At 43.7% G+C, this 17,556-nt stretch overlaps 1 long non-coding RNA gene across 1 annotated transcript; it reads left to right on the top strand.

Moving 5' to 3' along the window:
* Positions 1 to 7,894: 7,894 nt before the first annotated feature.
* Positions 7,895 to 11,931, top strand: LOC118144469 (uncharacterized). Its single transcript, XR_004729279.3, has 2 exons — positions 7,895 to 8,104; positions 10,217 to 11,931. It is a non-coding gene; the product is annotated as an uncharacterized LOC118144469 (long non-coding RNA).
* Positions 11,932 to 17,556: the final 5,625 nt, after the last annotated feature.

Below are 17,556 nucleotides of genomic sequence, written 5' to 3'. Positions count from 1 at the left end.
GAGGAATCATATTTATTTTAGATGCACCCTGGAGATCTTGACATTAATGCATTTCTATCTCTCTTCTCAATTCCATGAGTGGACGCTTAATATGATCTCTGGTTATTGCAAGGGAGGAGACCAGTGTGAGAGCGAAGCTGGGATCCAGCCAGACAAACAGTGGGAAAGCAAATATCTTGACAGACCAGTATGGAAAATTCTTCTTTCTTTAGAAGACAGATCTGCCCTCCTCGTTTAATCCCCGGCACAGCTGCTCTGCTCAGGGCATAGAGACATCAAATGAAAATGGATTCTGATTTGGGAATCACAGGGGCAAATCTAATTTCAGATTATTCCTTTTTCCACAGTCTCACCCTGCTGGAGGTTTGAGCCAAGTCATAGAAAGGGGACATCACCTGGGGCAGGACACAAATGCCTATCACTGGGAATGCCTGCGGTACCATTGTCCAGACAGGCTGCTGTTCCCTGAGTGCTTCCTCTGTGCCAGGCACCTTGTACACCTTACTTTCAGTCTCCATAACTGCCTTGTGAGGTTGGCTCTCTATTCTTCCCTTTCACAGTTGGGGAAACTGAGGTTCAGAGATGTGAATGAGTTTTCTTGAAGTAACATTAGGTATTAGTAAGCTTTTATTTATCCATTCACTATTAAATATTATTAAATTATTATCGTATTTCAAGAACTCCATGTAAATGGTGGATTCGAGGCAAAACTTTAAAAGCTGAATTAAATAAGGAGCTAACATTGCAAAAAGCTGAGAAACTTATGTTCCAGGTGGAGTGGACAGAGGTTGTGTCTTTTGGCTTACAAGTGATAAAATCCAGAGGTTACCTCAAGGGAAAAATAAAGCACTAGATGGTCTACCAAAGGTGGAGATGCAGGTGGGGTTTGGGAAGGGGTCGGAATGAACAGCCAGAAAAATGTGGCTTATGTTTCCTCTCCTGTCTGCCCCTTAGCTTCACGGCTTTCCTTTTCGTATGTGTATAGTGATCCAAGATGACCACCACCAAATTCTCATATTAAAGATTAAAGCACAAAAACAGGCCAGACACGGTGGCTCATGCCTGTAATCCCAGCACCTCAGGAGGGTGAAGCAGGAGGATCGCTTGAGCCCAGGAGTTTAGGACCAGCCTGGACAACATAGCAAGATCCTGTCACTATAAATAATAAAAAGATTAGCCGGACTTTATGGTTCGTACCCATGGTCCCAGCTATTTGGGGGCTGAGGCAGGAAAATCCATTGAGCCCCAAAGTTTGAGGCTGCCGTGAGCTATGATTATGTAGCTGTACTCTAGCTTGTGTGACAGAGCAAGACCCTGTCTCAAAAAAAAAAAAAAAAAAAAAGACATCTAAACAGAGCAAATCCCCCTCTAGGAATCCTAGGCACAAAATTCCTATTGGCTTAGCTTATGTCAGGTGTTTAACCACAGTCATAACAGAGGCTGCAGGGGGATGGGGTCATATGATATAATATGGCCTTGGGGGATTGATCATTGTGGGTAAAGGACTCAGTTAAGGTGGCATCAGAAGGTAGACAGGTAGCTTGAAAGATGCTGCTTCACCCAGTTACAGAGCTAAAAACCAGACCTAAGTGTGTCTAACTCAAAACACTACAGTTGATAACCAACTCCATATCTTCTATCATTTCAGAGTAGCACAACACTGGTCAAGAAAGCCCCACGTGTTGGTCATCTGTGCCTGCCATATGGTCGACTCTATATTGCGAGGAAGCATGCTGAGCATGAGGGGCATGCTCTACACCATGTGGCTACAATATTTTGGTTGCCTCCCTATAGTGGAGTGGTTAAGAGTCTGGGTTCTGGGACCGGAACACCCAAATTTGAGCCCCAGCTCTGCCACGTTGTGCCCTTGAGAAAGCTAACTGCTCTCATTACATGTATAGGTCTTCTCCTCCATAACAGGCAGATAATAATAGTTTCTAGCTCAAGGGGTTATTGCCAAGATCATATGAATGAGTACAGTTTAAGGACTTATTGAACAACAGCCAGTAAAGGCAAGTTATTTTGAGATACCCAGACTGGACACCATGGGAAACAGTGATGTAAGACTCTCTCACACAGAGAGATGGTGTGACAAGTGAGGGGTTGCGATATTCTGGAAGTTCAGTTGCCATAATGACATGATAGGCCCAGGCATGATGGACACAGTTCCTTTGGAATCATGTCCCAATTACCACATGGAACCAAGGACCCAGATGCTGACCAAATATGCTGGCCCAGCTTGGCTTCATTAGTCCACAAAGATCACCCAGACAGATCAAAGAAAACCCATCCAGAGATTACTCAACAGGCCAATGAGTGTCCCACCAGGGATTGGAATTCCAACTTTCTGGCTAGGTCTGGAGAAAGAGGAGGGTGTGGAACTGTGTGTCCTTTTTTCCAGTATGGACTGAGGGCCAACCATGTGCCAAGGTTGGGAGGAGGTACTGAGGTTGCAGGAAGAAAGACCCAGTCACGGAATTCAGAGAACTTGGTGTTCAGTGGGGGAAGACATAGGCGTCCACAATTACATGGGACAATTAATGATTTTCATTTTTCTGGTAAGAATGTAGTGAGATTATTAAAAAAAAACAATAAAAACAATAAAGTGAGATTAAATGAAATTCAAACATAAACTTTGTAAATTCATGCAGAAGTTAAAACAAGGGGGAAACGAGAGAAGAGGGGATAAGATGTAGCCCGAGTTGAATAAGTGGCTGAAGTCAAGAGCCTGGCTTTGGAGCCTGAGGTCTGCCTCTTCTGAGAGAGCACTGGGAGCTTGAGAAAGATAGTCTACTTTCAGCATCTCTGCTTCCTCTTCTGTAACATGGGGATGGCAAAAATCGTGTGTGGATTTTGTGAGGAATTAATGACAGCAGCTCTACATAGCACCTTACCCATTGTAGGGACTATTAGAGGTGGGGACAAGGTTTCAATGATGGGCTAATGGTACAAAGAATGAGATCACAATGTCCTCAGCTCTTCTCCCTAAAAGGGTCCTAACAGAGGGAGCTCGTCACATAAGGAATACCAGCCAAGCAGGAAGCAGGACAATGCTTCATCAGTAACTGATACAAATGAATAACCTAGCCATCATTCAATGGTACCCAGCTCCGACTGAGCTTTTTAGCAGTGCTAGGTTTGGGAAATAAATGAGGCTTTCTGCTGCTATACCATCATGGCAAGTTCCTAGCCAGACTAACTTCCTCATTTCGGAGAAGGATGAATCAGAACAGAAAACAAAAAAAGCACATACACACCATTTGAATTGGACATACAATCCCTTAGAATAAAGACTACAGCTTCCCTTCTTACTAGATTTGGCCCTATGTCTAAGCTTTGGCCAGCACGTTGTAAGATCTTTCCTAAAGAGACAGCTAGCTCACACCCTTGTTTATTTCTTTGTGTGTATTTTCATTTCTTGTTCCTTTCTCGTTCCTTCTGGTTGTAAGGTGAATAGCATGGTGACAGTCCTGGCAGTCACCTTGGATTACATGAACTTGGGCCACATCCTAAGGAAGGCAGAGCCAAAATCTGGAAGGAGCCTTGGCCCCTGGGGACTTGGCCTGCAGAAGCCTCCCATTAGCTTCGGACTTCTTCCCTTCAGATCTATATATGAGAGAGCAGGACACTGCTACTGTATGTAAGCTGCTGCTAGTTTGAGACTCTGTTCTCACAACTAAACTTAATTCTAAATGATAGAAAAACTTGGGGCTTAAAAGAAATAAATATCATTGAGATATGTTCCAAAAAAAGTTCTCTGCTTGTTATTAACTCAAACTCAAAAGGGTGTTTGAGCCTCCACTGGGTGTCAGGTACCAGTGGAGAATGTTACAAAAATCCAAGGATGGGCGACATGCACAAGGGATTGTTTTATGCATATTAGGGCTTTTGCTTCATGCTGGAAACAGCATATGAGGTAGATCTGAGTATGGGGAGAATTTGAGAGGAGAGAGAGAGAGAGGAGGGAAGGAGAGACGGAGAGGAGGTAGGATAAATAGTAGGACTAAGACAGGAGTGATGGCACACACTTCTGGTCCCAGCTACTCCGGAGGCTCAGCCAGGAGGAGGGCTTGAGACCAGTCCAGCCTGGGCAATATAATGAGACCACATCTCTTAAACTATATATATAGAAGAACCAAAGGATATGAAAGCAAAAGTCCTTTTCCTGATTTCAATATTTCAGCCATGATCTTTGTTTAATAAGAGTCTCTTTAATTGTTTAATCATGATGATGTGATTCCCAGTTCCTGTTCTCTGTGTGCCCTAACTCAGGCTCCAGCACACTGTCACTTCCTGGCAGATGAGGAATGCTGCAGTTGCTGTTGGATATTCTGACCAATCCAAGTAGAAGAGCAGGGCCCACAGGTAGCATCTTTTGTTCTATGTATGTTTTCGTTTCTCATTTGAGGCATTGGCTATTCATCTAAGTAAAACCCAACACTAGCTCCTGCCCTGTATCTTCAGGGCTGCAGCTTACAGTCAAACAGGTTAGGTGATGGATGACTCTAGGGAGGGCCACTGATACTGTCCACAGTGTGATTTGCACTGGGATTGTGCAATGCTCGGTTTACACAATCATCAGCAGAACTTCGCCTGGTGCCTCTCTTGGAGGGGACAAATGCCATTTTATCTTTCGTCATTCTTTGGCCCAAACCCTCCACCCCCCCGGAATGACAGCTCCAAGAGGGCAGGGCTGTTTTGCCTTTTCTGTTCCCTGCCATATTCCCAGGGATCAATGGTACAATGAGTTACACTTGCAGTGCTACTTATAGAAACACCTTTATTCCACCCTGGAAGCTTCCATTTCTCGACCACTTGCCATGAGGTCATAAAGAAAAAATAAACAAGGAAACTCTTGAAAATGGGGGGAACAAATGCTCCTGTTTTCTAAATATATTGCTGGTGTCTAACGCTGTGTCTGATTTCCCCACCATTTTATTTTTGGCCCTGCTCTCAGAGGCCTGAAGCATTAAATCATCACTAAAGAAGGATAAGCACGGGCTGTTAGAACAGAACAAGTTTATGGTGCTAATGGATCCTCCCAGCATGGATTGCGATCTGGCACTGTGAGAACAGCATCTTATTGTGTCCCTGCAGCCTGAGAGGACAGCAACTGGCATGGAAAAGCGTGGCCCGAGGCTCTGGGTTGCTGTAGAATTTATTCTCTCATGTAGTCCCGCAATCATCACACCCATGCAGTACCATGACTCATTGGTTATTGGGTGTAATGTCTCTCTATTCAGCAATGGGGATTCTTTTCTCTTCAACTTGTTAGCAACTCAGCGATAACTGCTACTTTTTGAAAAAAACACTTCCAAGCTCTACTTCTGCCCATTCGTGGGAAAACACACATCCGACTTCGGTTCAGTATCTGCTAAGTGTTCTGGGATCTATGCTACGCATGGAACAGGTGCCGTCTCATCAGCACCATGCCGCACTCCTGTGAGTCAGGAAGAATTAGCCCCAAGTCTAGCCTTCCTGGAGAAATTAGGGAAACTTCCCAGGATAGTGCTACTAGCTGATATCTGTAGAACTTACTGCATGCTCAGCTAGCCCTTTCAACTCCCACAGTCATCCGAAGTGAGAGATTAAGGGTAGCTGTGCCCGTTTTACAGATTATGTAACTGAGGCTCAGTTACCCAGGAAGTGAGGAAACCAGATTCAAGTCAGCCAGTCAGCACCGGGGCCCACACACTGAATCCAGTCCTGACATTGGGGTTGGAATCCAGCCCTTTCTGCCCGTATGCAGGCCCCAGTACCAGGAACTCCAACAGGGTTTACAAACTCCTTTCAGAGATCTGACATTACAAATGAATGATGCAGGCTAAGAGTATGCAAACTTCCTGTTGTTCCTGAAATGTAGCATTGTCTCAGTGTTTCTTTAGCTTTTGTTTAGTAGGTAGAGATGTAGGGACTGGAAATCTGTGACTGTATTCTTTGCTCAGCTCTGTGTATGCTGGGAAACGAGTACATGCTGACAACACAGAGGCAGAATCTGAACTCGGGGAACGACTCTCCTTCCAAACAGTTTGCCTTGCATGCATGCGGTGAAACGGAACACTTTACATGGCTGGTGGGAACGTAAATTAGTACAACCACTGTGGAAAACGGTGTGGAGACTCTTAAAGAAATAAAAGTAGAACTACCATTTGATCCATCAAGCCCACTACTGGGTATCTATCCAAAGGAAAAGAAGTTATTATATAAAGGGGACAAATGCACACACATGTTTATAGCAGCACCATTCACAATTGCACAGATATGGAACCATGCTAAGTGCCCATCAATCAATGAGTAGATAAGGAAAAGGTGGTATATATACACCATGGAATGCTACTCAGCATTAAAAGGAATGAATAATGTATTTTACGGTAACTTGGATGGAGCTGGAGGCCATTAGTCTTTTTTATTATTATTATACTTTAAGTTCTGGGGTACATGTGCAGAATGTGTGGGTTTGTTACACGGGTATACATGTGCCATGGTGGTTTGCTGTACCCATCTATGTTAGGTATTCCTCCTAACGCTATCCCTGCCCCTGCACCCCATCATCTGACAGGACACAATGTGTGATATTCCCCTCCCTGTGTCCATGTGTTCTCATTGTTCAACTCCCACCAATGATTGAGAACACGTGGTGTTTGGTTTTCTGTTTTTGTTTTTGTTTGCTGAGAATGATGGTTTCCAGCTTCATCCAAGTCCCTGCAAAACATATGAGCTCATCCTTTTTATGGCTGCATAGTATTCCATGGTGTATGTGTACCATATTTTCTTTATCCTGTCTATTGTTGGATATATATACACCATGGAATACTACTCAGCCATAAAAAGGAATGAAATAATGTCTTTTATAGCAACTTGGATGCAGCTGGAGGCCATTATTCTAAGTGAAGTAACTCAGAAATGAAAAAGCAAATACGATATATTCCTTCTTATAAGCGGGACACAAAGGCATAAGAGTAATATAATAAACTATGAGGACTCGGGGAAGTTTGGGAGGGGGTGAAGGAGAAAAGACTACATACTGGTTACAGTGTACATGCTTCAGTGACAGGTGCTCCACAGTCTCAGAAATCACCACTAAAGAACTTCTCCATGCAACCCAAAGTCACCTGTACCCCCGAAACTACTGACATTAAAAAAAAAACATAAAGCGGATGTCTCATCACCAAAAAAAAAAAAGAAGTTTGCCTTGGAAAACACTTGAGGTTTTTACAAACTTACTGAACATTTCCCAAAACCTGTGCTTCCTAAGGCCACAGGCAAGAATGCTGGAGATTCTCTTTTAAGTTCTCTAGTTTCTGCATCTTTTATTAAAAAAAAAAAAAGTTCAGGTGATAAATCACAGACAGATAAAAAGCTTTTGCAAACCTAGTCTTCTCTCTGCAGCAACCGGCCTTCAGAAGGCAGATTGGGGCAGCCTGCAGCTCTGCCTGCAATTCCTGGTCCTGGCTGTTGTTCTGTAACTGGAATTAAGGGACCAGACGACAGGCCCAAGATTTATGGGTTCCATCACTCTTTATGATGTGCGTTCCTCACATATGCTCCCTCTGCCTCGCCCGACAAGGAACACCACATCACAAGGTCTGTGGGAGTCGGAGAAAACTCTCACTGACTCCCTGAATATAGTCCCAGTGGGATCCACCTTGGGAGAGGCTCTCTCCAGCTGAACCCTCCCATGTATAGTATGCTTGGCTGCAGAGGCTTGGGGTGAGCGAGGTTACCAGGGCCCAGCTTCTCAGAGAGCACCCACTGGGGTAGGTCGTGTCTGCACATTTTCAGCAACTGTTTTCGAAGGAATAATCATAGGAATTATAATCTAAAAAGAATGGCTCCCACATGTCTCTCTGCTTGTTTAAAATCTGGGTCCACAGCCCTACTTCTTGAATTCCCAATTAAGAACTGTCTGAAGGAATCCAGTGATCTCTGCATTTAACTATCTTTCAGAATAATTAATCAGCAACTAACTATGACATCTGAAAACCACCGATCTAAACATGTCGATGTCCGGTTCACTCTTTTAAAAAAGTTTCCTGATACAATGGTTCAAGGATTCCTCTGACAGTGACTCCCATACAGGAGAAGCATACGCAAGTATATGAAAGTACGTAATGACCAGAATAGTCTGGTATTCAGTGAGCATCTACAACGTGCCAGGCACTGCACAGAACACTGTACAAGCATTACTGCCTTTAATCCTCTCTGAACATTTTATGGGGAGAGGGTTATGAATGCACCCATTTCACAAATTATAAAACCATGACTCAGAAAACAAGAGTTGCTGGAGGTCATACAGCTAGTGAGTGACAGAGCTGTGATTTGGGCCCAGGTTAATTTTATTTCCATTGTTACCCACTTCAATGAAAACTGGGCAGAAATTCATGCTTTAATTTTCCTGAAAGGAAAATTGAAATAGGGGAGAGTTTGGTGATCTGTATTAGTTTTCTGTGACTGCACTACCAATTTATTACAAACTTGGTGGCTTTGAACAACAAAACTGATGTTCTAGAGGCAAGAAGTCTGGAATAGATATCACTGGAGCAAAATCAAGGTGCCAGAAAAACTGCACGTCCCCCAAAAACTCCAGGAGAGAATCCATTCCTTGCCTCTTCCAGCTTCTGACATGCTTTGGCTTGTGGCTGCATCACGCCAGTCTCTGCCACTGTCTTCATGCAACCTTCTCTTCTGTATCTCTCCAATTTCCCTTTGCATTTCTCCTATAAAGACACTATTATTGGATGTAGGGCCTACCTGGATAATTTGGAATGATCTCCCGTCGAGATCTGTAATTATATCTGCAAAGGGCCTTTTTCCAAATGTTGCGTGGTGAACATATTTTAGGGGGACTATCAGTCAACCTGCTACAGGGTCCTCTAGCTAGAAAGTGGTAGAAACAGGACCTAATTAGACCTAGAAACAATGTCACATGGATTGCTCAGACTGCATCCATTGTGAATGATAGGCACCTAGCTCGATTTAAGCTTTCTGAATGGCTGTTGGATAGGGGAAGGAGGAATTGTCACTGTAGTTAAAGACACCAAAGGTAGGTATTCCTAGTTACAGATATCATCCACATTTTGTGGTCAGGGATCAAGCCATCACTTGGGCAGGCTTTCTTCACCCAATAGATGAAATGTCTTCTGATAGCTCAACACCCACATTCCTCTAGTGTGTCCAGGGCAAAGTGATTTCTCTTTCCATTAACTCAAGAGAAAAAGCCCAAAAAGTTTTAGCCCTGCCAAGATCATATCACCTTGCTGAAATCACACGATCAGCCCTAAACCAATCACTCTGGCCAGGGAGATCATTTATTCAATAGCAATAATAAATACATATTGAGTACATTCTATGTGTCAGGAATTCTTTAAGATGTATAAAAATACACCAGAAAACAGAAGACAAATTCCTACTCTCATAGAGCTTATATTCTAAAGAAAAATGCATACAATTAACATATAAAAAAAAATGTAAAAACTGTCATTCAAATTCAGACAGAGAATACAGCTATGTAATCAATTAATTAGGGCAATGTGCTTGAAAATGGCCAGAGGTGGTGTGGGCTCTTTTAGCCAGTCTGATCAGTTAAGGCCTCTGTAGAGATGGTATATGAGGTGCTACTCAATGAATGGGAGGCACCCATTTAAAGATTTGTGGAAGATTCTTCTAAGTGGAAGGAATAGCATGTGCAAAGACAGTGAGGTGGGAGCAAGCTTACAGGAACAGAAACATGAACAGTTCAGCTTGACTGCAGTCCATGAGCAGGAGAGAGTATGAGATGTAGCACATCAGTGGTGGAGCTGGGATCTCGAAACCAAAATTGGATTACCAAGCCATCCACTCTTTAACTCTTTTCTATACAATCTTGCTCAGGAGAAATACGTCTATCCACCAAGCATAGATCTCCTGTGCACTGTCTCACCTCTCTCACTGCATGGTGAGAAGATGCTCTTGGAGCAGCTGGAAGATTTTAAATACAATACCATCTATCTGGTGGGTGATTTTTGCTCCTCCTGAATAAGAGGATGTAAGTGGGGAAATAGAACAAGAGTTAAAAAACTCTGTAAGGTCTCATTGGATCTTCACCCAAACTCAAACTTGGTCCAAACAAAACACTTTGACAATACTTAGGTGGGAGTTGGGGAGTTGATAAATGATGTTTTCTCTTCTTCTTCTTTTTCACTTTTATACGCCTCTGGGTTGATGGTTCCTGGCCAAGGCCAGAGGTACTAAAATACCACAAGAAAGGAGGACTTTGAAGTGATCATCTGTTCAGGCAAGGAGGAGGTGATGCTGCTCAAAGGCTCACCAGGAATGCGGTCTTCTCAAGCTTTAGACAGACTTCCTAGGAGGCCCCGAGAGACACACATATGGCTTGGAGTTGATTTGGAGAAACATCTGAACTTCTGGATGGGGCTCTGAGCCAAGTCTGGAATCCTCTGGGCGCCTTCATTTGCTCCCACACAATCCATGGAAACACCTGTTCAAGGTCTGAGCTGCCTGGACCACCACCTTTGATTCTGAAAAACTCAGAGAGCAGATCTTCAATCGTCCTTTCAGAAGGTACTCTAGAATTCCTTGTTCTCCAGTGCAATGATTTAGATAAAGTTATTTGATCATGTGAATGACAGATCTGGGAATGCGATGATTTTATTGCTAGGTCCTACTGTACACTTGCTACTCAAGCTACTCAAAATGCAGTCCCTGGTCCAGCAGCATCGGCACTTCCTGGGATCTTGCTAGAAATGCTGAATCTCAGGCCCCACCCCAGACCTGCTATTTCAGAATCTGTAATGTAACAAGATCCCAGTTAATTAGCATGCATGTTCAAGTTTGAGAAGAGCGGCACTAGACGAGCTTTGTCAAATATGCAGTGTGCTGTCATTTCTCTATGTTGTGCCTGTGACAGGCATCCATAATCAACCACAGAATCACTTCCTTCTGAAATCAGAATCCTCTCAAGTCATGGTTTCGGGTAGCAGTAACGGATCAATGGGAACTGGCTCCAAACTAAACCTCTCTTCCACACTGGTGTCAATACTTGAAGAAAGCTCTGTGGCTCCTTTATTTCCACTCATCTACACATCTTATATGCCTGATGAATGTTTGTGGAATGAATGCGTTTTCCCCTAGCCTGGTTTCCTGTGGTATTCACTCTATTCCAGTCCATACTCACAGAAAATCAGAATTTCATTAGGCATTCTGCGAAGTTCAGCAGCTGTTCTGGGTGTTGGGTTTTGCTGTTGGCCATGACCTATTGGAAGGCTGAGGTGAGGTTGGAAAGATGTCAGGGATTGCATGAAGACACCTGGGAACCCATCTGGCTGTGGCGCATGGACCTCAAACCATGAGAGTTTTCTTTTCTTTTCTTTTTTTTTGGAGTTGGAGTGTCACTTTGTCTCCCAGGCTGGAGTGCAGTGGCTTGATTTTGGCTCACTGCAACCTCCACCTCCCAGGTTCAAGTGATTCTCCTGCCTCAGCCTCCTAAGTAGCTGGGATTACAGACACGTGCAACCACACCCAGCCAATTTTTGTATTTTTAGCAGAGATGGGGTTTCACCATGTCAGCCAGGCTCATCTCAAACTCCTGACCTCAGGTGATCTGCCCACCTCAGCCTCCCAAAGTGCTAGGATTACAGGCGTGAGCCACCACGCTCGGCCACAAGTTTTCTTCAGGACATGGCCCCATGTAGCCCAGCTCTACAAGGAGGCTGCTGTGTGAACTAGGCTACAGGCAGAAATGGGACTGTGGGGGGAGTCAGTAGGGAGGGCAGACCAACAGCCCTTTAAGACATAGCAATAATGATTATAAATAGCATCCTTCTGACGGCCTTTTGATGTACTGTCCAAGGCCAGGTGGAAAATCTTTCCTCCCCTGCCTTTCCCCACTAATCACCTTCCCCTCATTTTTCAATAAAGATTCTGAGTCCCGTCGGTCGCCTGTCAGGAGCATTTGTTTCCCATTAGAATACCTTTTGCGATTCCAGTTTGTTATGCTAGATAATTGCTTTAATAACAAACTGAGGAAAGACTTTTGAACATTTTAGGAAGTAACTTTTTTTTCTTCAATGAAAATCTAACAGAGACTGACAGAGAATTTGGAAATAGTGAAAGGGAAGAAAAGAGGGGCTGGGGAGGTGGGGTTTTGGGGAGTTCAACCAGGATGTATTGGCCAGTGGGTGCAGGTGAAGATCATCAGCAGGCAGAGAATTGTCAAGAGGCATGGGTGCTTGTGAATGGAGGGGGTAGCTTAAATATTTGGCAGGCTTGTGTGTATGGGGTAAGTGTGAAGCAATGTTACCATTTTGTCTTTCCTGTGACAAAAAGGGAGAGTGCTTTGGGATTACGTGTTGGCTTGTGTACACAGATGGGAAGAAATGCATTTGGGAGCCATGCCCTCATAGAATTTGCACATTATACCTAGGAGTACCCAACATTTTCTGTGTGTGATTCATTAAAACATGTGAAATGGCCCAACCAGAGGAAACCACAAATATATTTCTTCAGAAACAGGAGTGCCAAGTATTCTACATAATCGCTGTTCTACATTTTGCCATGTTAAAAAAAATCAAGAATGGATAACCCTTATACAGTGTTTACTATGTGCCTCAAACTGCTCTAAACCCTTTGCATGTATGAATGTCCATACACTTTGCAGCTGGCTCATTATTTCTCTATTTTGTAGATGAAGAAACTGAGACGTGGAGAGGTTAAGGTTAAAAATGCACCATAAGTAAATGGCAAAAACGTATCTAGGTGCTGGAAGTCTGACTCCAGAGTCTGTGTGCTCAGCCTCTCCGTGGACTTTGTCTCAGTGATAACTGCAGAAACTCTAGGATTGGGCTCCCATGTATTGATCCTCTGCTGTAAAAACAAAAACACTAAGTAGCGTTTATCGAAAGCCCTGTGTGTCAGGCGCTGAGCTAAGGCCATTGCATGAATAATGAGTTGGAGGATGGAGGAGGTTCAGCCGCTGCAGTTGCCCAGGGAGCATCAATGTTATTACCGACTAGGGAGTGGTGATTAGGGGAGGTGACCAGATTCAAAGCATATTAGGGAGATTTTAGGACCTGTGTGCATAGGACCTAGCAACTGATCAAGCACGGGATGTGAGCAGAGAATGATGCTCCCGTTATATAAGAAAAACAATACTTGACCCCTGGGAGGAGGACTTTCTGGAAAGACTTCTACCTGACAACCATGAGCGGTAAATCAGTTTCATTTCTTCTGCCTAATCTGCAGAATAGAAACAGCTACAGGGTAGAGGGTTGGCCTTTTATCCAATGCCATGTTCCATAGTATCTAGAACCATGCCTGTCACCATTGAGCCCCTGGATTGATAGTTGATGAATAAAAAATTGGAAGTGGCTGCCACAAGAATTGAGACTGCCTCTGGACTCACAGGAAAAGAGGGTGGGAATCTGCCAACATTGGCTGTGGGTGTGGAGAGGAGACAAAAAGAACAAATCCTGTTTAGCATCCCATGGGGACCTTTATTTATTCTTTTGTTCATTCGTTTATTTAATCACTTATTTATTCAGCAAACATTTATTGAGCATCTACTATGTGTTAGGTCCCTGGGCAGAACTCTAGGGATATGGCATTTAAAGCAACAGACATTGTCTGTGACCTGATGGAAACAGAGGACCTTGACTCAATATTTTATCAGATCAAGGGGAGCTTACCACCCCAAATCCTAGACTAACATGAGGTGACTTGATCCTATTAGTGCCTACAAGCAACAAAGGACCTTTTTGGAAGAAGTAATGCTCACAGCTTCCGGGAGCAAAGGTCCTGAACTTTTATGACCCACTTCCCTTTGTTCCCTTCACAAAAGTATGTTGACTTACATGCAAAACTCAACAGCGGACAAGCAGGGGTCAGGAGCCTTGTTGGATGTCTTCAACTGGTTCTACTGTTCACTGGATCATGTTGTCAAAGCTCAGACTGAGTCAGCTTGTCCAGCTGTAGAATGGGTTCGGGCACGTTCATTAGAGAGCCTTGGGGTACTTTGGCATGAGCATCTCAGGGGCCCAGGAAACTGGTAATGATCATAATAACCCGTGATATTTCTATAACTCTCTAGTCTTTTCAAAGAAAGCAGCCACCCCTAAATTATTTTACAACATTTTGAGGACAGAAAAAGTAGGGTTATCATCCCAATTTTACAGATCCAGAAACACAGAGAGGCTCAGGGACATGCCCAGGTCCATACAAAGAAAACTGTGATAAGGTTGATGTTGAAGGGACTTGGAAAAATGAATGAAAGAGAGTGAAATAGCAACACAAACATGTGTGCATGTGTGTGTGAGTGTGTGTGTGTGTGTGTGTTTCACTCCCTAGGAACCTCACAGCATGTTCATGGCTGTGAATGACCACTTTTCTTCCCCTCCCTTCCTCCTTCCCTGCCTTTCTTTATTCCTCTCTCTTTTTTTGTATTATTTATTTATCTCAGTGACTAATATGTTAACTTCTTCCTTTAACTAATACATTAAATTCTCCTGCTCAGTGGAAATTGTATTTCTTCATTGAAAGCTAGAGGCAGCATTGTATGCTCTAGGGCAAGGGTCCCCAGCCCTCAGGCCATGGACGCGTACTGGTCTGTGGCCTCTTAAGAATTGGGACACACAACAACAAGCAGATGAGTGAGCATGGCCACCTGAGCTCCGCCTCCTTTTTGATCAGCAGCGTCATTAGATTCTCATAGGACGGTGAACCCTATTGTGAACTGTTCATGCGAGGGATCTAGGTGACGTGCTCCTTTTGAGAACCTAACTAATGTCTGATGATAGGAGATGGAACAGTTTATCCCAAAACCACTCCCACCCTGATCCCCAATCCACGGAATTATTGTCTTCCATGAAACCAATCCCTGGTGCTGAAAACGCTGGGGACCACTTGCTCTAAGGCAAAGCTACACCCAGGGACGATTGGAACAGAGTGTAACATGATGCAGAACACCGTAAATTCAGGGGTGCAGAAGCCAAGCAGAGCTGCGATGTCTGTCTCCAGTGGCAAATGAAGGGGAGATCCCAAGGCTGCGTGGTGGATGAGTGGCATGAGAAACCATCCTCCCAGGGAACTCAGCTTCTTCCGGAGCACAGCTTGGAGTGCAGAGTTTTATGTGCTCAGGTTGAGGAAGAGGTTGATTTTCCTCTCCCACTTGCCAAGGTTCTGTGTCAGGGGTTTTCAGACTTTAGTGTGCCTAGGAACCACTCAAGGAGATTATTAAAAATGCACACTCTGGGGCCCTGCCCCACGACGTTTGAATTAAGTAGGTTGGGGAGCAGGGCCATGGAACCTGAATTTTCACAAGCAGCTAATGTACACACCTCACTGAAAGAATTATCATAATATGCTGGCATGACACATCTTGGCTGTGATAGAAAGGTAGAGGTTAGAACAACAGGAAGCTGAGGTCTCAAGCAGAAATGTCCTTGTCATTGGAATTGTCACTGGGGATGAATACACTCTCTTTCCCCTTCCCTTGGGTTTGAATATCTGCTTTCTCTCCATTGATGGGACCTGGGGAGGCCAAGCCAAGGAAGTTTGTTTGTTTGTTTGTTTCTTTTCAAATTTGTAGGAATGTTTTCCAACTTGAAGTTGAGTTTGGGGAAAGATGGGGAAATAGAAAAGAGGATTGGCGAGAGAAGATGGTATAAGTCAAGAGGAAGAGGGAGACAGTATTTACTGACCACCCACTGTGTGTGAAGTGTGTTATGCATATTGACTTCAATATCTAATGTCTACAGCTCCTTAGGATGGCTGGAATAGGCTTTGAAGGCAGGCAGGTTTGTGTCCTAATCTTCCCTCTGTCACACATAGGCTGTGTGATCTTGAACAACTGACTTCACCATTCTGAACCTTGGTTTCAACATCTGAAAAATGGGAAGAGTTATAGCATCCACCTTACAGGATTGTCCTAAGAATCGGTTATCCCCACCCCTAAAAAATATATTCATTGAGTAACGTCGATGGGTCAGGCACGGATAGACACACCAGAGATACAACAGTAGGCAACTCAGGGAGAAACCTCACCCTCTCAGGGCACACATTCTAGTGGATATGCACACAATTCTAGCATGAGCCATGAGTAGACATCATTATCACGATGGACACTGAAGCTTGAGAAGGTCAAGTCACTTACTCCTAGTCTCACAGTCGGTTAGAGCCTGAGCAGGGATTTGATTTTTGTCATGTTACATTCTAAAGACCCTGCTCTTAAGACTATACCTTAGTCAAGGGACAGGAGGGAAAACCCAGTTCTAGAATTCGGGGAGAAGAGCAGGACTCTCAAAGCAGAGGAATGAAGATAGTTCTTCTGGAAGGTCTGCTTGGAGAGGGAAGACAAGCCTAGGCTGGCATGACTCATGGGCCTTGTTGCTCTAACAAAGCATTTTTGCTCTTTCTTTCCCTGGGAGACTTGGAGTTAATCAAGAAACCCAAACAGAGATGACCCAAGATTGAACTAGTCTGGCAAGGAGTGGTACAAGGAAGAAATCAGCCAAGTGCTGAATTCTTTCCAACAAACAAGGGTATTTCTTGGGCCAGGGCCAGGGTAGCACCAACTCCGAGAGCTTCTACAGCATAGTCTAGAGGGGAGGCAGGAGAGGAGCGGGAAACTTATTTTTGATCTTGGAGCTCTCAAAGATGAGAAGGAACCTGGCTATTCTTAGCTGTGTCTGGGGGTTAGCGAAAGCTTTCTTGCTGAATTATAGACAACAAAAGCATTTATTCACTCACTCGCTGTTGCAGCCTGGCTGCTAAGCAGATTCCAGGGGATGTTATCTGGAAGGTGCATCACTGTGTATAAATATTTCAGAGGTCAAGACCCAACACGGAGCTTGAACTTTTCAGGCCCTGGATGTGTTTATCAAGGGATGGTTGTTTAGGCTTTATTTCTGGGTGTTGGGTAATCTTGTAACCACTTTGGAGAGCTTCTAACAGCAAATTCTAGTTGCCTTATGAGGCTCAGAATGGAGTCCAGCAAGCATCAGAAAAAAATCTTCTTGCATGGATAGGTCTGGCTTTGCATCTTTAGAGCATTTCTGGACAAATGTCTTTAATCAAAATGTTAGAAAGTCTAACTGTTCCATGAGGATTTTCTAAAGAAGTGTTTCTATATTTTTATTATTGTGGAATGAATATTTGGAGAACTTATTAAAATGTAAATTTTATTAGGAGGTCTGGGGTGGGACCTGAGACTGTATTTCTAACCAACTGCCAGGTGCTGAAAATCCTGTTGGTCCTTGAACCAGAATTTCAGTAGCAAGTTTCTAGGGTCTTTTGACTGGCTTCTTATGGCCACATTGTATATTATGTTGGAAAATTCATTTGTATCAGTTAAGAGTACATTCAGCTGCAAGTAACAGAACACACAGCTTCACTGACTTAAATAGATAGGGAATTTTAAAAAATTAATTATATTTTAAATCGACAAATAAAAATTGAATATATTTATAGTGTACAACATAAATATGTACACACACACACACACACACATACACACACACTCTCTGTGGGATAGCTAAATCAGTCTAATTAACATGCAGTACCTCC

The sequence above is a fragment of the Callithrix jacchus genome, chromosome 9, assembly GCF_049354715.1.
Source record: "Callithrix jacchus isolate 240 chromosome 9, calJac240_pri, whole genome shotgun sequence".
Lineage (NCBI taxonomy): Eukaryota > Metazoa > Chordata > Mammalia > Primates > Cebidae > Callithrix > Callithrix jacchus.
The sequence above is the reverse complement of the archived record's forward strand: the minus strand, read 5'-3'. Positions and strand labels throughout refer to the sequence as shown.